General features: G+C 45.5%; 2 long non-coding RNA genes and 5 other non-coding genes across 8 annotated transcripts in view; all 7 read right to left on the reverse strand.

Moving 5' to 3' along the window:
- Positions 1-21,874, reverse strand: part of LOC138259422 (uncharacterized) — a 380,592-nt gene that overhangs the window by 305,345 nt on the left and 53,373 nt on the right. The window lies entirely within an intron of this gene.
- On the reverse strand, positions 20-16,670 carry LOC138259424 (uncharacterized). Its single transcript, XR_011198724.1, has 10 exons — positions 16,542-16,670; positions 5,148-5,182; positions 4,877-4,924; positions 3,659-3,687; positions 3,428-3,461; positions 3,137-3,209; positions 2,148-2,183; positions 1,900-1,939; positions 1,179-1,234; positions 20-953 (listed from the first exon to the last, which is right to left on the reverse strand). It is a non-coding gene; the product is annotated as an uncharacterized lncRNA (long non-coding RNA).
- On the reverse strand, positions 69-138 carry LOC138260585 (small nucleolar RNA SNORD31). The gene has a single exon (XR_011198895.1). It is a non-coding gene; the product is annotated as a small nucleolar RNA SNORD31 (small nucleolar RNA).
- On the reverse strand, positions 1,021-1,086 carry LOC138260583 (small nucleolar RNA SNORD31). The gene has a single exon (XR_011198893.1). It is a non-coding gene; the product is annotated as a small nucleolar RNA SNORD31 (small nucleolar RNA).
- LOC138260594 (small nucleolar RNA SNORD22) lies at positions 1,430-1,554 on the reverse strand. The gene has a single exon (XR_011198903.1). It is a non-coding gene; the product is annotated as a small nucleolar RNA SNORD22 (small nucleolar RNA).
- LOC138260578 (small nucleolar RNA SNORD30) lies at positions 2,034-2,105 on the reverse strand. Its single transcript, XR_011198888.1, has one exon. It is a non-coding gene; the product is annotated as a small nucleolar RNA SNORD30 (small nucleolar RNA).
- Positions 3,792-3,860, reverse strand: LOC138260575 (small nucleolar RNA SNORD27). Its single transcript, XR_011198885.1, has one exon. It is a non-coding gene; the product is annotated as a small nucleolar RNA SNORD27 (small nucleolar RNA).

Consider the following 21,874-nt stretch of genomic DNA (forward strand, 5'->3'; position numbering starts at 1 on the left):
CTAGAACAAAAATCATGAGTCAGTTCAAGTCCAGTAGAAAAACAGTACTTTTTCACACTATTTTAGTCTGAGCATCAGAAAATACCGTCAGTCACAGAATATTCAGACTGGGGCGGTATCAGGTTCATCAGTTACCTGGACTCACTTTAGAAACTAACGAGAACTGGACTAGCCTGTCAGCGCATATACAGCATCAGGTAAGGGGGGCGTAAGACATCTAATGGCGGCATAACAGCGCTTGCTGCAGTCACTTGCCAACAAGTTACCACCTGCAGTTCTTATACCGCAAGACTGAAATGGATTGTGCGTTGCAAACGGCTGCTGCGTGAGGTGGGACGTTTATGAACTGGGATCAACTTTAGAGAAACTAGTTCGCAAATGTACGGAGCTCAGTGAGTGTTTAGGTGAAAACCAGACATGTTTGGTGAGTCAAAGTGACTAGATGTGGCAACCAGTATCTATCAACCACCGGGGTGTAGACCTGGTGGGCATTATGTTGGGGAGCACAATTAGTACTCTAGTCGTGGCAAGGGCTGAAGACATTTATTCATTCAGTCCCAACTTAGCAACACAACACCAACACAATAAGCAGTTTTGGTGCCAGCTGCTAGCACTTTCAGCGCTAAAAAGCAAACCCGTTGACATCTGGGCTTAAGTGTGAACTGTTTCAGGGACACAAACAGTGGTGTTGTGAACCTGGGTGGCCAGAGAAGTTAGAAGTACTACGAATTGAGCTGTGCCAAGAGACCCTGGCAAAGCATGGCAGACATACCAGCAGCATGGTTTTAGAATTTTGAAAGTGCAAAAAAACCTCACTGCTTTATGGTCTGTTGTCAGCCACCTCGAGACCCAAATGACCCACTAGCCCTTTCTAGTACAAAGTCGCTCTTCCATAATAAGTACTTACCAGATCTGCTACAACGTGAGTCAATCATGGATTTTCAGCACACCAACTGCAAGAAGCATGACAATGAGTTACAACCCATCCCATGGTTGCAGTAGCCAACAGTACTCACATTTAGCTTCAGAAAATACCTATCAGTCACATATATCAGACTGGGGCGGTAATGGGTTCATCACAAAGTTTATGGTCATATCATCAAGCTGCCCAGCACTTTAAAAGCCACTTACAAGGCTTGATCCTACTGGTACCCCTACGCCAGAGCATGGGCCCTCACCTTTGATCTTTAGTCAAAACACCTTCAGTAGTGACGCTGCGGCCTTGGATTAAATCCTGCAACAGAAAGCCTCAGTTAGCACTCCTCCAACAAGACTGCTCCACCGAGGCAATATACCCTACCTCCCCCAATAGTACTTCACGACCCCCGCACACCCCTATTTTGGCTACGTCAGAAACACCAAGAACTACCACTAGGGTTCACAGCCAATCAATTATGCCAGCTAAAGCACGGTGTGAGAGCGGAACCAAGTCTGTCAGACTGTTCCATCGGGAACAAGCTGTCCTCTTATCACACTGACGGTACCAGTGGGTTCACCTTTACAGGTTCTGGCACCAGACAGATAGTAAAACGTGTGAGGATTTCATCATCTCGACCGGTCGCTGCCTGACATGCAAGACCAAACCTCACACAACCCTCCACAGTAAAACATGAAAAACGTTCTCACCCAAGAAAGTCGGAGGCGTCACCTGTAAAGAAAAGACGTTACAATAGACACCACTCTTGAAGAGCGGGACGGGCGAGGCAGGGAGAAATGCCCATCTATTCAGGATAGCGACGATAGTTATCACAGCCAAGGCTCAAGGTATAGTGGTTACAAGTTCATCATTCCAGATGGGACTGCAAGCACCTAGGAAAGTGCTGCATAGATTAAGGTAATGGGTAGTTTGAATAATTAAGGGAGGGAACTGAAGACAACCTAAAGCATCAAATGCATTACCTGCGCAGTAGATTATCCCAGATTAAGTTAGCACTTGAATCTAGAAGACAAAAAACAGACAAGTCTTCGTAACATTATCCCTTTAACTAGTTCTTTTCAACCATGGTAGCATAATGCTACTAAAACTCCACACCCCATGCCAGTTAAACAAGGTCTCATCAGAATTTATCAGCCGAACGAGATTCCATTAGTGGATCATCATATCACAGGGGGCACAAGAGACACACAATGCACCCCAGAACACTTACCCTCTTTTGAGACCGCAAGGCACCAGCCATGGAGACCTACCGAGAAAGAAATATGCATCATGAGGCACTGTACTACTAGAGCAGGGAACACCCCCCAGCCTCCCAGCTGTGTCTCAGTTGTTCAGTACGTTTCACGAGAAATCAAAGTGAGCTAGTGTACTCATCACCGACACATCTTTTAATAACAGAGGACTGCACAAGCATATCACGGGCCACTGACAAAAGCTCACACGCATTTCAGTCGGGCCAGAACAGCTGTGATCTTTATCACACAAAGTAATAAGATTGGAAGTTAGGTGTGATAACACATCATCGGCAGTCAAAACGATCGGACGTCGGTGCTATTAACAGCAAGAAACCGGCGACGGCTGTTGAAGCAGTAAGAGGCTATATTAACAGCCCTCTACTTTGAAATAGACCTATTCAGGTTCAATTAGGATATCAACTTTTTATCCCAAATTGCATGTAGTTTTTAAACCCGATCGTGGAATTGTAAGAAACCATTACAATTATAGCCTTGATAAATTTCTCATACAGAAACGCGATTCTGAAAAAGCCCAATTATGTTCCTAGTCCCATATGTATGCTTCCCCTCCCAATTGATAGTTGCAATTTCTTGCATCTATCTAGCATAAAAAGTGCATTTGTAAGGCGCAAATTCACAGATGGATTATCTTGGTGCTTAACAAAATACTATACTACTTTAGTCAAGCAAGTCATCAGATCTGGCTTTTATATTGTGGGAATTTAAACTAACCGATTACTGGAGTGATGGTAATCTTAACTAGGCAGGATCCCATCTAGTTAAACACAGGCATGCTCCCTATTGAATAGTGTCCTCAAAAAAAAAAAAAACGTGCACGCTCATTTTACAGGGAAAATAATGCAGAAGCGTGGTGCTAGTTGCACACATCGCAAATTAACTGACCAGGCACAATTAGGGCCTGACACGCTTTACTTGTACTCAACCAAGCTAGCAAGATACAGACCTTTCTTGTGCCACTTGGAGCTGGTGCGTAATTCATATCTTGAAACGTCCAGCTCTGCCATCAGTACAGCCACCTATGCAGAGGTAAAAATAGCATCAGTATCAGACCTTCTCACAAAATTAGCGTTTGTAAAGTTGAGGGCAGTCAGATCAGGGCTTTCGTGACATAGATGCCATGAGACCTTAGTCGTCCAGCTTTTAATGGGTTAACCCATTTCATCCTCTCCGACTACTGCTCCCAACTTAAAATGACTTTACATTAACAAAAGAAAATAAAATTTAAAAATCTTACCTGCCATGGTTGTCTCCGATAAATCTAGATGGGCCTGAAAGGAGGAGAGCAGGTGTTAAAGGCCGCACAAATATCGCCACCACATATACCTTTGGCCACTCTGCTACCATCAGAACTCCACCATGCTGTGAGGTGTTCTTCAAAAAGTTTCAGACGAACGAGACTTAAGTCATCATGTGGCACCACAGAAATATCAACCTCGTTAATCCACCACAAAAGATCAGCACGTACCTGCAAGTTTCCACTTAAGGAGTCTCAACCTGGAAAAAAAAAAAAAAAGTTGTGTGAGCATTACCGGGAACTAAGAACCTAATCCATTTTCTTGCCACATTTTTCTGGACATCACAAGCACTTTCATTCTTCTGTTCTCAGATTAAAGATGGCATCACCATACAGTCAGCCATATGCTGGTCTATAGAATTCATCATGGAACAGAATCTTAATAGCGTGTGGAACAAATGAATGGACAGGTAAGACTAAATTGTGCCGCCGAACCAGGAGCCCAGAATAATAAGATCAGTGATTGAGTACAACGGCACTCAAAACTGGATTTAAACAAGCATTTGCAATGCAACGAGTCTCACGTTTGCTCATGTTAGAGCTGATAGCGTTGTAAACTCCTAATCCGACTTTTCACCTATCGGCAAAAGTGCATTTATGTACGTAACCCGAAAAAGTGCAATTAACTTTGTAAAGCGCTCGACTTCTACCAAGCGAAATCGCGCTAGTAAATTAGAGAAAAAGTAGTCCACGAGCCGGACAGAAAACAGCAAGCCTGGCATGTTTTCTGTACTTGGTCGATGCGCTTGAGGAGTGCTAGCCACCGGAAAAGGCATGACGTATGCATGCCTTCGACTAATGAAAGCAAGCAGATTTTATTAGGCAACCCACGAACCATTGAAAAACACTGACGTGACATCAACAGGGCTCCGGGCCCTTTTCTAAACACTAAAGGGTCTAGCTGCGATACGCATGCGCCCGCAACGCAGACTCAACCCTAAAAATGGCACATTAATGTTCCCAGATAAGAGTTCCCAAGCTCCTGGCTCTCCCCTCGGTGCCATGTCGGGCAGGACCACTATGGGACGAAACACAAGTTGCTCACTATCTGGGTTCATTTCTTTGCCTCAGTATTTTGAAGAAACACAACCAGGCCAACTCTACGAGTGGTTCTGTAGGAGTGTGTACCAGCGCGTTATTTATCGCTTATCAACCGCTTTGCTGAAACCTTGTTCGAGCAGGTTGCTTAAATCCATTGACTTAAGTAGGCGGCTCCCTCTAGCGCCATTGAATGTCAAAGACTCAGTCAACGCTGGATGCTTGGGAGTATGGGGAACCACGAGGCTTAAATAGTATGTGAGAACTCCCCCCTCCCCCCCATTCCAGTAACATCAGCAAAGCCACTCAACATGCTTCCAGCTCAAAATATAAAAGTAGACGTACACTCACCTGGAAAATCAGGGCTCTGTATTGTGCCTTGCAGCAGGAGAGCACAGCCTAAGGAAGAAAACAAATGGATCCATTAGAGTTTCTCCAACACTGAAAATCCTACTCACAAGTGTGACAACTAGCTCAGCGTTAAGTTACATCAGAATAAAAATCAGCTATGTGCTTGTTAAACATCATCGCTAGACACGGTCTTAAGGCACTTAAATCTATTGAGGGAATCAATTACTACATCCTAGACCAAAAACACCAACTCGCTTGCTGCTTGACATACCTGGATGAAGCTGTGTAGACATGGCGCAAACCGTTCTAGGAGAATGAAGAAAAAGAACGTTAAATATGTTACAAGCGCGTTACACTCCCCCAAAAATATTGTGCGCCCACAGCGAACCAGCCAACCAGGTTGTCCTCGACAAACTGGCTTTGAGTGTATTTTACCTTCTTAAAGAAGGACCCAGTCGTTTAACATTTTAGAAAGTAGAAACCCAACTTTGGGGGATAGGAGCAGTATTAACAGTTATCAGTTGTGCCCCTGAATAGGCGGGCGTCGTCACCAACACCATGACGGGTACTCACATTTTATGCAATTTACTATTTTGACTATAGCTTATGGGGGAGAGCTCACAGCAGGCCCTTTAGACGCACCTACCCACTAAAACCACTTCACTGCTGTGCCTCAACTGCTCAATTTAAGGGGTATGAAGCTTCTGATACCTCACAAAGGGGTACCGCTCTGCGCTGCCACTTCAGCTGCCACTCCTGCACCTGTACATTTGTGGCCATTCAAACACACTGAGATGGTATGAGAAAGATGATGGGCCCTACCTCACTAGGGTGCAACTGGATGCTAGGCAGCGCTTCAAAGTGAGCGACGGACAGGGCTAGTACTGGCATAACTGGAACCAGTCTCCCCCCCCTTGTGGACCCAAGCGAGACAGAGTGGCAAGGGCATTCAGGCATGCAGGGGCTACCCACCTGACCAGAAAACTGCAAGGCTAGCAATAGCAACTAGAGGCAGATGTGAAGACGTGCGAGCGGACGGTTGGAAACCCCAGAGGCCCCACGCTGTAGGGGAACTGAAAGAACCGCTGGGACGACAGGAGTCCCTAACATCAGAGAGGGGACACACATTGGTGGCAAGAGGTCCCTCACCCAACATGAGTGGGAATACGTAGGCTGGACCCAGTCAAATGCTGTAGAGGGATCCTAATGGGGACACAATGCCCTAAACCGCAGGAGTCACATGCGGTTAGCCCAGAATATGGGCGAAGTGGCAGAACAATGACGCCACAGAAGGCAACCCAGTCCCCCCCCCCACCAAAAATGCAAGACACAGTACAGAAGATCTTAGAGACGATTGCGGACTCTAACACCACCCTACGGCAGGAAAAGTGTCTGCTGAGTTGGGCCTACTGAGAACTGATCACCATAAATTGACAGATAGGGTAGAAAACACAGAGGAAGAACCGACGAAGCTGGGCACATCGCATCGGGCGGAGCAAGCTCAACTCGCCTACCTCACAGACAGAATACAGAGACTGGAGCACAGGGCAACAGACGCAGAGGGCCGAAGCTGGCGTAATAACATACATATCGTAGGCCCTCCAGAAGGTATAGAGGGCACTGACATGGTAGCCTACCTGGAGCACTGGATGAAAGAGCTTATGGACAAGCAACAATTCACACCATTCTTTGCCCTGGAAAGAGCAAACAGAGTCCCAGCCAGACCTCTCACGCCAGGAAGACCTCCCAGATCAGTTGTGGCCAAGCTGCTGCACTACAAGGATCGGGCCTTACTACTTCAGAGAGAGTGCGCGAAACCGGCCCCTTTGAGGTGAAGAACAGCAGAGTCAATATGTTCCCGGACTGTATGGCAGCAGTGCAGGCCAAAGGGCGTCCTACATGGAAGTGAAGAAAGCCTTAAGAAGAGAAGGAATTCGGTACACCCTGTTATTTCAGTCTAAATTAAAGATAATATGGGACGGCCAACACCCATTTCTGCCTGGGCCCAGAAGAAGCCTGGACCGAAACAAAGCCAGAAAGGATAACCTGGGACCGCATGAATCCACCACACCTCGATGACAAAGAAAGAGACACTGGTCCAGGGATCAGCCCCAAAACAACAGAGTGGTTCGGCCGACACAAATGCAAGCAAGTCAGGGAAAACGTGTGGCGATCAGGGCAGCGGTGTACTCGACAGTCGCCCACATCAGACAAAGACAAAAATGCCCACACAGGTGTCCATGAGACCGAGGACGACTGATCGTAAATCAGTTGCAAGCTTACTTGACGATCTCCCACACGTGACACCTCAGACAGCAGAAGACCTTCTTTAGCAGATGTTATCTTATAACATTGTAAAGACCTCCTACTACGGGAGAGGCAACCCACACACAGACTTTGACTGGTCTGGGCACCATCGAAAATCGACGCTATTGGGATGTCACACAGTGAGCATCCCCCCCATTTGTCCTTGGATTACTAGCAGGGTGAAGTAGATGGCTTGTCACAGACTGACATCACAGGTTTGGGCTGTCGGCCGTTGCCGCACTGCCCTGGGGACGGGGAGTTGGAGATGGAATAGTCCTGTTATTGTTGATGCCTAAATATGTGATTGGTGTGTGGGGATGGGATCAGGGAGAGAGGGGGGGGGCACGTGTCAAAGCACCATAGCATACATGAAGAGGAGTCCACATTGGTATGTTACAGGAGTCACATCTCACTAAGGTAGAAGTTGATCGCCTCCATAAACGCTGGCGGGGACAACTGTTTGCCACTACTAGCTCCGCATACATACGGGGAGCACTTGTGAGGGTGGGTGGGCGGTTTGCGGGAAGGAGTACCCTTTGAGCCTATCTGGGTAGACACAGACAAGGAGGCCCGGTATGTATTAGGAGAGGGCCGCCTGTACAGAAGATTAATAGTGCTAGGGAGCATATATGTCCCCAATCAAGACCAGGTCGCCTTCCTCCACACTCTGTCAGAACAGTTGACTAGATGCCCAGATGGCCCATACCTCTTTTGGGGGGTTGGGGGGGGAAGAGACTTCAGTAGCGTATCTGACCCAGACTTCGACCGCTCTACACCTCCTGTCCAAGGGGCGGTGGCAATTAGAGTGGCAAAGGGCTTGACGATGTGGAGATCTAGGTGGGACATTTGGAGGATTCAGCACCTCCTCTATAGGGAATTCTCCCACAACTACCACACCTATCAAATACACGAGGATTAACCGTATGTTTTGCACAGCTAGCATCAGCAGTACCTTCATACAATCAGAATATTTAGGCCACACAGTGTCCAATCACAGTCCGTTACTAATAACAATGCAGACACTTAAGAAACTTCCACCAATCCAGACATTTTGTCTGTAGCTTGGAGCCATGGAAGACGAGGCTTATGCACAGGACAAAATGGTGGGGAATCAGTCGGGAGCTGAAGGCTGATATCCTTTGTATAAAAAAAAGCCCTACACAGGTGGGAATTGGAGTTAGGAACCAATCCGGAGGCTCCAGAACAGCTCTTAGAAATACAGGAAGCACACAATGAGGCAACAGTACGTTGTAGATGCCATGACTACAAAACACACACAAACCTGATACACGGAGAGGAGGGCGGAGAGGCTGCTGGCCTGGCTGACTAAACCGGAAAGCAGGGGCACACCAATCACTCACCTGACTTCTAGGGATGGGGCTATGTTGTACTCACCAATATAAAGTAATTATGAGTTTAGATCTTACTACATGACCCTATACAGCAAGCAGCCACCGGCGGAAGAGGGTACACTCCACGACTACCTGGAGGGCCTACACTTGAGAACACTTTCGGCACAGGATAGTGACCCACTGGGGCACCGGTGGATGTGCAAGAGGTGCAGATGGCTATCAGAGCTCTGGCGACGGGGAAAACCCCTGGGACTGACTGACTGACCCTCCCCCCCCCCCCCACAGAATTTTACCAAAGGTTTGTAGGAGGACTGACACCACGACTTGTAGAAATGTACATGGAGGCTTATGCGAAGTGAGAATTGCCTCCCTCAACAACGTTCTGAACAGACAATAAGACAATGGTCCAGCGGTATGTTTAATCGGCCTTTTTGACAGGCCTTTAATTAAAAAAAAGTGGGGAACAGGTTTGCGTACCTGGCATGCAAGAGAGTGGCGATGGCCTGCAAAAATAGGTATTAGCCTCAGCTGGACATGTGGGTAGCAGACGTTACACATTCGGCAAGAGCAGAGGAGAGGGCACTACGAAGGGAGGAGATGAAGGGACTGAGGCGCTGACCGTTAGGCCCCATGTGGGCAGAAGTGGTAGACACTGGACGCTGCCAATGATGACGACTCTGACGGGACACCAGTCCAATGTGAGCCAGTGATGGACGAGTGCTAATCCCCGGCTAGTCCACAATGGTTCAACTTAAGGAGTGGGGGGCCTCCCGCCACCACCTGGTACCTGGCGGTTTCCCGCGTCCCAGCCCCACCCCTCTGCTTGAGAAGAGGCACCCACCGGATGTGATCAGTGGAGGAGCATGCAGTGATGCGCAATGGGACATGATCCAGTAACTGCAACAACCTGGATGTATTACAGATGTATGGGCGAATTATTCAGTTACGTTCGCTTATATTTCTTTATTGGTATACGCTCTGGGGGAAGACAAGTATACAGGTCTGCAAAGCTATCACTGGTGGACAATGACTCCCTGTCTCGCAAACATGCCACTGAGAAACAGACAACTATGTTACTGCCAATGCAATTCCATATGCTAGGGTCTGAATGCAATGAAGATCACTTTGTGGTAGTGGTATTATAATGCATGTAATGGACACTCAAAGACTATACAGTAATGTGAATGAGAAACCTGAGTACCATGTTATGGCTGTGTGAACAAAAAAAAAATTAAAAAGGGCTAAGAGAATATTGTATTGTAATAGTATTTATATTGCGCCTATTCCTACCCCATAGGTGCCGTTGAATCTCTTTTCGGCGAGTAGCATGCTACTCCGGAACCCAAAACCCCTTACGGCCACTTCCTGCTCTGATGGGGAAAAACAGCTCCATTCGATAACTCCTCTTCCAGTAATTATGGAGGAGGTGATGAGGACAGTCCTGCTGTCCCTTCGCAAGCACAGTCTGTGCAACGGGACAATAGCGGGTTAGCCCAACCCAGACAGCAGGTGCATGCGGCGGCATGCACAGAGGTATAGTGCTCTCTTGGGAGCTCCCCAATTTAGTTCAGCCCCAAATTCCACCGTCCAAATTGTATTGTGAAGACATCAAAATGATCTATTACCAAAAAAAAAAAAAAAATGCTTTTGTAAGGCAGGCACCTGTGTTTTTGGTCCTGGGCTCGGCGGCCATACAGGGAAACATACTAAACCCAGACATTTCTGGGAACTAGACATCCGGGGAGTCCACAGAGGTGTTACTTGTGTGGATTTCCCAAAGTTTTCTCACCCAGAATACCCTGCAAAGCTGAAATGTTGAATAAAAACTATTTTTTCTTGTATTTCTGTCACACAAACTACAGCAATATGCTGGGATCCACAAAATTCCTACCACCCAGTGTTTCCCCACCTGTCCTGATAAAAACACTACCCCACTTGAGTGCCTGTACCCAGTACCTGTGTCAGGAATGGATCACCCAAGGGTCAACAGTTGCCCTTATGTAAGGACCAACATTGACCGTTGTGTGATCTATTCCTGTCACTAATTTCTTGGTCCCCTCCAGGGGAACCCACAAACTCTGGGTACCTTTAGAATCCCTAGGATGTTGGAAAAAAAGGACACAATTTTTCCAGTCGCCACAGATTTTTAGGCCAGGCACAGACTGGGTCATTATTTTTCCAGTCACCACATGCAAATATATCCGTTTTGGAAGCATTCAGTTTGAGATGGCTCCAAGTCATCTGTTGGTCAACAGCTCTAAGGCACCTGAAGATTTGCGAGTTTCCAGTGTCCTGTGGGCATTCCAGTTTGAGGAGCATTGTGTGTCATCTGCATAGTTGTAGCACGTGAGTTGAAATGCATTGATCAATTCTGATATTGACATCATGTAGATACTGAAAAGCATAGGTGAGATGATTGAGCCTTGAGGGACCCCTACTTTTGTGAAGTAGGGTTTGGACAAGAAAGGGGGGTAAAAGATGACAGTACTTTTATTTCAAAGGTTGGATGTGATCCAGGCTATTGCAGTCCTTTCCACGTCGGTGTCATGGAGTCTTTAAATTAGGATGTCATGGTGAACAGTGTCAAAGGCAGCTGAGAGATCCAAGAGAGGTAGTGCAGCAACTGCACTGCAGTCAAATGTTTTTGAGATCATCCCAGATGGTGGTGAGGGCAGATTCAGTGCCTCTTCCTGGGCGGAGTTTGGTAGTCTGAAAGTATGCAGTTATCTTCAATGAATTGTGACATCTAGGGGAATGCTGCTCTTTCTATTAGTTTGCACAGGAAAGGTCCATTTGTAATTGGTCTGTAGTTGTTGGAATTATGTGGGTCTAGGTTTGTTTTCTTTAATAATGGGCACATGTATGGCTTTTTAAGGTTCCAATAATTAAAGACTTAAGGATTCTTCTTACTGATGTGGCAGCAGATATAGATAAAAGAATGTTCTTGAAGATGTGTGCTGGACAAGGGTCAGAAAGACAGCCGGAAGGCCTGCTTGTTTTGACCAAATCCATAAATTCAATTTGTGATATTTGTTTAAAGGAGTGCAGAGGCAGGGTTGGTTTACTTTTGGAGGGGATCTGAGGAAATGGGTTGGTGCTGGTGGTTTTCCTTTGTTTTAAATAGGAGTGCAATGTGTCTGCCTTGGTTGTGTGACGTTTTGCCAGTTTGTCTGGGAATTCTTGAGTAATGGTATGAGTTCCTTCCATGCATTTAGGTTGATTGATGATTTGTATATTCTGTTGCTTGCGTAGTTGAGGTTAGTCTTGAATGTTGTTTGTTTTGAGTCAGGTTTGTTGCAGCCTTCTGATTTGTTATTTTAGCTTTTTAAGTTCTACATTTCTTCAAGGCGTTGGTTTTCTTTTATCCTGTTTAGTTTTTTTAGTGGTATCAGGATATCGAAAGCTTACTGTAGCCACTCAAAGTTTTTTAATAGAATTTATTTTGTTTAGATCTGGGTTGGCTGTTAGGTGTTTTCCAAGTCTTCAAAATTCAGTTTTTTTCCATGGTATGTAAGGTGTTGTTGGGTGTGTTGATTTGTTGTGTTTTATGTTGGAAAGTTACCAAATGGTGGTCTGACCATGTGACTGGTGTGATGCTTTAAATAGTAACTAGTTCTGGGTATACAAAAATGACAGCTAGGATCTGTCCGGTGATGTGTGTGGTATCGTGGACATTCTGATATAGGTTCAATGTGACTAGGCCAGTGGAGATAGTTTTTGGATGGGGCATATTGGGTTTGTCAAACCAAATGTTTAGGTCCCCATGAATGCATAAGTTGGAGTATAAGGTTTGATACTGTATATAGAAGTGCGTCTGGGAATGCTAAATTGTGAGGAGGAAGTTCGTGTACGATTGCATCTGGTGATGTGGGCCTTACAATCTTGTATGGAAATGTCTATTTTGCTGAGATTTATTGCTTATTTGAATATAATAGCTAGTCCACCCCCTATTTTGCCTACATGGTTTTGTGTGATGGTTTGATATCCTGGAAGGACGGCTTCATGCAACACTGGACAATGTCATCTCCCAACCATGATTCTGTTATGAATAGTAAGTCAGGTTGTGCGTCGGTGAGTAGGTTGTGGATGTGGTGCTTGATTTTTTGAGAGTGAGAGTGATCAAGCATTTATGAATAAGCAGTTTAGAACTTGTGTTTTGGTGGTGGTGGTATTTTGTTTTGGAGTTTGGTGAGGAGTATTTCGGGAGCTTGTAGCAGGTGTGTTATTAGAAATGATAATAACAGTACGAGGGTCAAAATAGTTTTGCTTTTCTATATTGTGGTTCCTCGCCCAGCAGGCATAGGAGGCATTTTGCTGGATCTGTGTGTGTTGGTGGTGGACTTCGTGGCTGAGAGTGACATGGTACGTTTTGTTCTTTTTGTAGAGTAGCCACGTGTAACAGACAGGGGAATGCAAAGTTGTCAAGAGTGGCATGTGGATTATTTTGTTTTTGTATGTTTAGGGTGGAAGGAGCATGGGTGAGTGGTGGTGGAGGAGCATGTGGATCAAAATCTAAGGCTCTAAATTGTGCAATAGCTGAGAGGGGAGTGAATGAATGTTGTTGTTTTGGGGTAAATGTTTGTGAAGAGTGAGAATTTGAGTAAAGTTTAGTCAGGAATTATTTTTTTTGTCAGTCATGAGGGTGGGTGTGGGTGTGATGGAAAGTATCATAAAAGTTTGTGTTATTTTGTTGTGCTGCTGTGTGTGTGGTTTGTTTTGCGTTTGTGGAGTAGTGAGATGAGATATTGATGTAGTGGTTTTCAGTGAAGGACGAACAAGAGTTAAGAGTGAATGTGTTAAATTTGATCGCTGGTAGAGGTATGTGCGTGGTGAAGCGGAATGTAAGGAGTGTGTTGTTGTGTGTAATTGGTAATAAGATGAGGAGAGTGTCGGTGGATGGAAGGCCGAGTATCGGTTTCGTATGAAAAGTGAGTGTGTGTCTGGATAGAATAAAGTTATGTATAATGTGGCTTTGTGTTGTGTGGATATGTTAGTGGTAATGGACAGAGTTGTGCTTGATGTGTGAATGAAGGTGTCACAATGTTGTAGTGGATGTGTGTATAGGTGTGGTATGTGGGGTTTTGTGGTTGTTGTAGAGGTATGGAAGACTGTATGAGGTTTGTTTGTGGTGTATATGAGTTGGATCCTTTGCTGATATTGTGTTTTGATGTTGGAGGATGTGGTGGGATTGAGCTGGTTGCTTACAGATGGACAGATGTACAGGATTTCTGGCCCTAGGCCCGACCAGTCCTAAACAGGCAGCTGAACTGGTCCTCTCCACCCGTGGCCTCAATGCCCAAGGCTGAGAAACCCTGAGCCCTAGGCTTAAAGAGCTCTATTGCCCAATGGAACCTTAGCCAATCAGATGCCTATCCCTAAACTCAAGAGCCAATGGGAGACCTGGCCCTATTAACCAATCAGAACCCTAGCCCTGGCAGCCGAGCAAAATAGTAACCCCAGACCCATAGGAACCTTAGCCCTAGTACCAATCAGAACTCTAACTCTGACAGCTAGTCAAAACAGTAACCCTATCCGCCTATCAGAACACTAACCCTAGACCTTTAGACCAACAGGAACCCTAGCCCTAGTACTAATCGGAATGCAAGTCTTCATGAAAAACTTGGAGAGAAAATCCAAACAGTCACAGGTTAAAAAAAAAAAAAAAAAAAAAAAAAAAAAAAAAAAAAAAAAAAAAAAAAAAAACTCAGCAGTTTAGAAGCACCAATGGCCATATTTATACTTTTTTACCGCCATATTTGCGTAATTTTGTTACGCAAAAATGGGTCAAACTTACAAAATATAATTGTATTTTTTAAGTTTGCACCGCTTTTGCGTCAAAACAATTACACAAATGCAGTGCTAAAAAAGTATAAATATGGGTCCAAGTTTGCAGAAACACAGGGAGCCTAATGTAAACAGGCACGGGTAGGCGAAAACACTTTTTTTAAACAAACAACAGAATACACAAAGTATGTGGTCTTACCAGCCTTCTTGGACTCTTGCTCACTGGGCTGTATTAGAGTGGAGGGAAAGCTGAGCTCATAAAATGGAGGTACTATTATTCTTGAATCCTACTGCTTTGTTTTTTGTATTATTATTTTTAACTATCCAACATGAGTTTTAAAAAAGAAAATGGCTATGAAGCGGTCAACGTTGGCCACGTCATATTGTTTTTTTTTTCTTGTTTGTAAAGCACACAGAGCACGAGCGGAGTTGATTCAGCTAAGAAACTTTTGGGCCTGAGTAGGAGCCACATTTTGCTAGTCTTTCGGTGGTGACATTACAGGTGAATTGCTTGGTTATAAGTTCACATCACATCATCACTACCCAGTAAAAATACTAGTTTTAGGCTTGTATGTTTCCATTTTGCTTGAAAAGTATTTATACTCTGGTTTGTTAGCCTGATGCAACAGCACGTGCATCGAAAGCGCAACTTACCTAGAACAAAAAACTGTATATAATTATGAGAAACACAGCAGGGAAGCACATCCGCAGTTGGCTTCTTTGCTTCTAAAATACTGCGATATGAGCCTGGGTGGATCTCGAACAGTGATACTTAACTTTACCACTGGCAAATTAAACAATAGAGATTGTAACATTTTCTTTACATGGTAACGTGCACATTTGTTTGGAGAGACGTCGCTCGATACATATACACAAAGCGCTGCTGCCTTTTAGTAGAATATCTGGGCCGCCCCAATTGTCACGAAACTCCCCGAGATTAGGGAAGGGATGCGTTTTATACAGACTCGTTATTAGTACAATTCTCTGCAGCAGAAAACACAGAGCAAATGGCATTCTTATTGTGAAGGAGAACAATTGCTCAGGAATCGTTGCAAATATAATGAAATAATAATATATATCAGAGCAATACTAACCTTGTTTGGCCCACTGTAAATAAGGGTGTTGGTTTCTCGTGTAAAACCTTACTGTGTCTTTCAGGTTCCCCAAACAATAACTGCTCGGCTCATTATATACCGCCCCTAACATGCAGGACAGACATGATTCCCACATATAGAATCAAATGCTGTTCCACAACAGCTGAGGCATCCAAATCTGAACGCTTACTTCACTGGCACATACGTAATTCCGCTATAAGTGTAAATTAATTGAAATACAGACCGGTGGTAGCCCCTTCCTTTTACTTCAATTCTGGTTGTCAAAACAAGTTCATGGCTTCTTTTCTCGCCACAATTGCTTCTATGAGGGCTGTGTGCCTATGAAGACACTGTGCTGACAGAGCATGTCTTTTGCTCCTAGTCCTTAACACGTGCTCGCTATCCTCTGCACACTGAAGCTCTGTGTTCACTTTGTTAAGCCGATATCCTGTTGTGCTCACCTTCCTCACTGGACTCATCCTACCCAGTAGCCAGCACTGACACCCACTTGGGGCGGATCTGGGAGGGGGCGATCCCACACCACTCCTCCACGCTCACGGGGCATCTCTCCGCCACTATACAGCCCCCCTCCTCCTCTGTGAGGACCAGCACCCAACTATTGCCAAAGTCCTACTGCAAACCAGCGTGGTGTCGTGTTAGGATAGTTAGAGCACGAACGGTCCAGTAAAGAATGCATTCTCGCTCCAACTTGAATCAACTTTCAGACATCCCTCAGCACGCAGGTGCCATGAATCATGTTCCAACAGCATCCACACTCGACATTCTAGAACTTGCTCATGCTGCATCATATACACTACGGCACTACACACAGTTTATCTGTAACCTACGCTCAAGTACACTTTTAAAGCACCAGCGACCTATGCAACAACTCTCACTAATCGTACAACTATCAACCACGTGTGATGGCGTTCATGAAATAACAGACTAACAAAAACAGAGAGTTCACCGAAAAAGATGCTTCAAACACTGGTCAGTTGGAGTAAGCTTCATACAAATGCAACTACAATAGCTGAACTGCGTATACATCAGCAGTGACTTTCCAAGCGTAGAATGGTCGCAGCCACAACATACATCGCTAACGGTGGACCTAACTTCTGCTCCTCTTACCCTTTAAGATGCCAGTCTCGGTTCCTACCCACACGTGGTTCCATCGCGCCGGGTCAGCCATCCTATTTGTCTTCACGGTACGGCTGGATCCAGGTCAGAAGTGCTTTCTGTTTGGTTACGTCATATCCGCCACGGGGTAATGCTTTGTAGGGCGCATGCGCAGCTTGCATTTTACAAAATACTCTCTGCCAATTGAATGCAAAGGGAAACTGCTTGTGAAAATGGGCAGATTCCTTAATCGTTAAATTTTGGTTCCGTTATCGCACTCATATCTGATATCATATCAGTAATCATCTCTACTGCTGTAGACCCTGTTCCCTCGATGCTGGCTCCATTACTACTCTGCCGCTTCGGGTACTTGCTGTGGTTATTGCTACTTCTTTCCTTATAGAATTACTTTATCCAAAATTTGCACACCTTTAAAAAGACCCCGGACCCTCACAATAAGTGCAACCAATACCTAAAGAATAACTAAATGGGTTTTAGTTATGAGCGCTATACTGGAGATTCGAGAATGGAAAACTGGAACGCATAATGTTCAATTAGATAACAAATACACCGTGTAACAATATATAGTGACAAATGGTAAATCAAATCTTTACTGTACGGTTGTTTAACCCCTTCGCTGCCAGGCCTTTTCCCCCTCCTGTGCCAGGCCTTTTTTTGCCTATTTGGGGCAGTTCGCGCTTAGGCCCTCATAACTTTTTGTCCACATAAGCTAACCAAGCCAAATTTGCGTCCTTTTTTCCCAACATCCTAGGGATTCTAAAGGTACCCAGACTTTGTGGGTTCCCCTGAAGGAGGCCAAGAAATTGGCCAAAATACAGTGAAAATTTCGTTTTTTTCAAAAAAATTGGAAAAAGTGGCTGCAGAAGGAGGCTTGTGGTTTTTCCCCTGAAAATGGCATCAACAAAGGGTTTGCGGTGCTAAACTCAGCAGCTTCCCAGCTTTCAGGAACAGGCAGACTTGAATCAGAAAACCCAATTTTTCAACACAATTTTGGCATTTTACTGGGGCATACCCCATTTGTGCAATTTTTTGTGCTTTCAGCCTCCTTCCAGTCAGTGACAGGAATGGTCATGAAACCAATGCTGGATCCCAGAAACCTAAACATTTCTGAAAAGTAGACAAAATTCTGAATTCAGCAAGGGGTCATTTGTGTAGATCCTACAAGGGTTTCCTACAGAAAATAACAGCTGAAAAAGAAAAATATTGAAATTGAGGTGAAAAAAACATCAATTTTTCTCTACTTTTTACTCTGTAACTTTTCCCTGCAATGTCAGATTATCGAAAGCAATATACTGTTCCGTCTGCTGGACTCCTCTGGTTGCGGAGATATATAGGGTTTGTAGGTTCATCAAGAACCCGAGGAACCCAGAGCCAATAAATGAGCTGCACCCTGCAGTGCGTTTTCATTCTATACCGGGTATACAGTAATTCATTTGCTGAAATATAAGGAGTAAAAAATAGCTATCAAGAAAACCTTTGCATTTCGAAAAAGGGCACAAGATAAGGTGTTGAGGAGCAGTGGTTATTTGCACATCTCTGAATTCCAGGGTGACCATAGTAGCACGTGAATTACAGGGAATTTCTCAAATAGATGTCTTTTTTACACACACTCCTATATTTGGAAGGAATAAATGTAGAGAAAGACAAGGGGCAATAACACTTGTTTTGCTATTCTATGTTCCCCCAAGTCTCCCGATAAAAATGATACCTCACTTGTGTGGGTAGGCCTAGCGCCCGCGACAGGATATGCCCCAAAACACAACGTGGACACATCACAGAAAACAGAGCTGTTTTTAGCAAAGTGACTACCTGTAGATTTTGGCCTCTAGCTCAGCCGCCACCTAGGGAAACCTACCAAACCTGTGCATTTCTGAAAACTAGAGACCTAGGGGAATCCAAGGAGGGGTGACTTGTGCGGCTCGGACCAGGTTCTGTTACCCAGAATCCTTTGCAAACCTCAAAATTTGGCTAAAAAAACACATGTTCCTCACATTTCTGTGGCAGAAAGTTCTGGAATCTGAGAGGAGCCACAAATTTCCTTCCATCCAGCGTTCCCCCACGTCTCCCAATAAAAATGATACCTCACTTGTGTGGGTAGGCCTAGCGCCCGCGACAGGATATGCCCCAAAACACAACGTGGACACATCACAGAAAACAGAGCTGTTTTTAGCAAAGTGACTACCTGTAGATTTTGGCCTCTAGCTCAGCCGCCACTTAGGGAAACCTACCAAACCTGTGCATTTCTGAAAACTAGAGACCTAGGGGAATCCAAGGAGGGGTGACTTGTGTGGCTCGGACCAGGTTCTGTTACCCAGAATCCTTTGCAAACCTCAAAATTTGGCTAAAAAAACACATGTTCCTCATATTTCTGTGGCAGAAAGTTCTGGAATCTGAGAGGAGCCACAAATTTCCTTCCACCCAGCGTTCCCCCACGTCTCCCGATAAAAATGATACCTCACTTGTGTGGGTAGGCCTAGCGCCCGCGACAGGATATGCCCCAAAACACAACGTGGACATATCACAGAAAACAGAGCTGTTTTTAGCAAAGTGACTACCTGTAGATTTTGGCCTCTAACTCAGCCGCCACCTAGGGAAACCTACCAAACCTGTGCATTTCTGAAAACTAGAGACCTAGGGGAATCCAAGGAGGGGTGACTTGCGGGGCTAGGACCAAGTTCTGTTACCCAGAATCCTTTGCAAACCTCAAAATTTGGCTAAAAAAACACATGTTCCTCACATTTCTGTGGCAGAAAGTTCTGGAATCTGAGAGGAGCCACAAATTTCCTTCCACCCAACGTTCCCCCACGTCTCCCGATAAAAATGATACCTCACTTGTGTGGGTAGGCCTAGCGCCCGCGACAGGATATGCCCCAAAACACAACGTGGACATATCACAGAAAACAGAGCTGTTTTTAGCAAAGTGACTACCTGTAGATTTTGGCCTCTAGCTCAGCCGCCACCTAGGGAAACGTACCAAACCTGTGCATTTCTGAAAACTAGAGACCTAGGGGAATCCAAGGAGGGGTGACTTGCGGGGCTCGGACCAGGTTCTGTTACCCAGAATCCTTTGCAAACCTCAAAATTTGGCTAAAAAAACACATGTTCCTCACATTTCTGTGGCAGAAAGTTCTGGAATCTGAGAGGAGCCACAAATTTCCTTCCACCCAGCGTTCCCCCACGTCTCCCGATAAAAATGATACCTCACTTGTGTGGGTAGGCCTAGCGCCCGCGACAGGATATGCCCCAAAACACAACGTGGACATATCACAGAAAACAGAGCTGTTTTTAGCAAAGTGACTATCTGTAGATTTTGGCCTCTAGCTCAGCCGCCACCTAGGGAAACCTACCAAACCTGTGCATTTCTGAAAACTAGAGACCTAGGGGAATCCAAGGAGGGGTGACTTGTGTGGCTCGGACCAGGTTCTGTTATCCAGAATCCTTTGCAAACCTCAAAATTTGGCTAAAAAAACACATGTTCCTCACATTTCTGTGGCAGAAAGTTCTGGAATCTGAGAGGAGCCACAAATTTCCTTCCACCCAGGTTCCCCCACGTCTCCCGATGAAAATGATACCTCACTTGTGTGGGTAGGCCTAGCACCCGCGACAGGATATGCCCCAAAACACAACGTGGACATATCACAGAAAACAGAGCTGTTTTTAGCAAAGTGACTACCTGTAGATTTTGGCCTCTAGCTCAGCCGCCACCTAGGGAAACCTACCAAACCTGTGCATTTCTGAAAACTAGAGACCTAGGGGAATCCAAGGAGGGGTGACTTGTGTGGCTCGGACCAGGTTCTGTTACCCAGAATCCTTTGCAAACCTCAACATTTGGCTAAAAAAACACATGTTCCTCACATTTCTGTGGTAGAAAGTTCTGGAATCTGAGAGGAGCCACAAATTTCCTTCCACCCAGCGTTCCCCCCACGTCTCCCGATAAAAATGATACCTCACTTGTGTGGGTAGGCCTAGCGCCCGCGACAGGATATGCCCCAAAACACAACGTGGACACATCACAGAAAACAGAGCTGTTTTTAGCAAAGTGACTACCTGTAGATTTTGGCCTCTAGCTCAGCCGCCACCTAGGGAAACCTACCAAACCTGTGCATTTCTGAAAACTAGAGACCTAGGGGAATCCAAGGAGGGGTGACTTGCGGGGCTCGGACCAGGTTCTGTTACCCAGAATCCTTTGCAAACCTCAAAATTTGGCTAAAAAAACACATGTTCCTCACATTTCTGTGGCAGAAAGTTCTGGAATCTGAGAGGAGCCACAAATTTCCTTCCACCCAGCGTTCCCCCAAGTCTCCCGATAAAAATGATACCTCACTTGCGTGGGTAGGCCTAGCGCCCGCGACAGGAAACGCCCCAAAGCGCAACGTGGACACAACCAACATTTTGGAAGAAAACAGTGCCTACCTGTGGATTTTGGCCTGTAGCTCAGCCGGCACCTAGGGAAACCTACCAAAACTGTGCATTTCTGAAAACTAGAGACCTAGGGGAATCCAAGGAGGGGTGACTTGCGGGGCTCGGACCAGGTTCTGTTACGCAGAATCCTTTGCAAACCTCAAAATTTGGCCAAAAAAACACTTTTTCCTCTCATTTCTGTGGCAGAAAGTTCTGGAATCTGAGAGGAGCCACAAATTTCCTTCCACCCAGCATTCCCCCAAGTCTCCCGATAAAAATGATACCTCACTTGTGTGGGTGGGCCAGGTGCCTGCAACAGAATAAGGCCCAAAACCTGAAGAGATAGAAGGGATAGGTATTTTTGCAATATATCATTTTGATGTGTGCACATACGTCCGTGATGTGCCAAACACTAAAATTGTGAAAAGAAACACACTTAGGTTATGTGAAGAAGACCCCTCACCCACCAACCAAGTTGGTGGCATGCTTCATCATCGGGGTCCCACCCGAGGCACCTAGCGTGTCACAGGTGTGCTGCGACGCCTGATTACAGCGGAGCAGGTTTTGTCATTTTTTACAACACATACTGGTTGGATTTGGCACGAGGGTGATTGATGGTTCAGTGGATCAAATTTTATTAACAAGAGATTTCACAAAAATGAAATGCACTGCTAATAACTGAAAGGCAAAAAAGTGAACCAATGACTCACAGCTCGTGAGCTGTAAAGCCGCGACAAGGCACCAACCGCTTTACAGTCCATTCACACACCTTTCATACATGACACGCACAAGACCATTCACACCGCCAGCCACGGGCCCTGCACATTACAACACTCACATCGACAGACCGCGCCACTCAAGGGCCCATCACTTACATACGCCCACATGCCTGATACAAGAATCACACCAGCTGATGGGAGTGT

This window comes from Pleurodeles waltl, chromosome 9, assembly GCF_031143425.1.
Source record: "Pleurodeles waltl isolate 20211129_DDA chromosome 9, aPleWal1.hap1.20221129, whole genome shotgun sequence".
NCBI lineage: Eukaryota > Metazoa > Chordata > Amphibia > Caudata > Salamandridae > Pleurodeles > Pleurodeles waltl.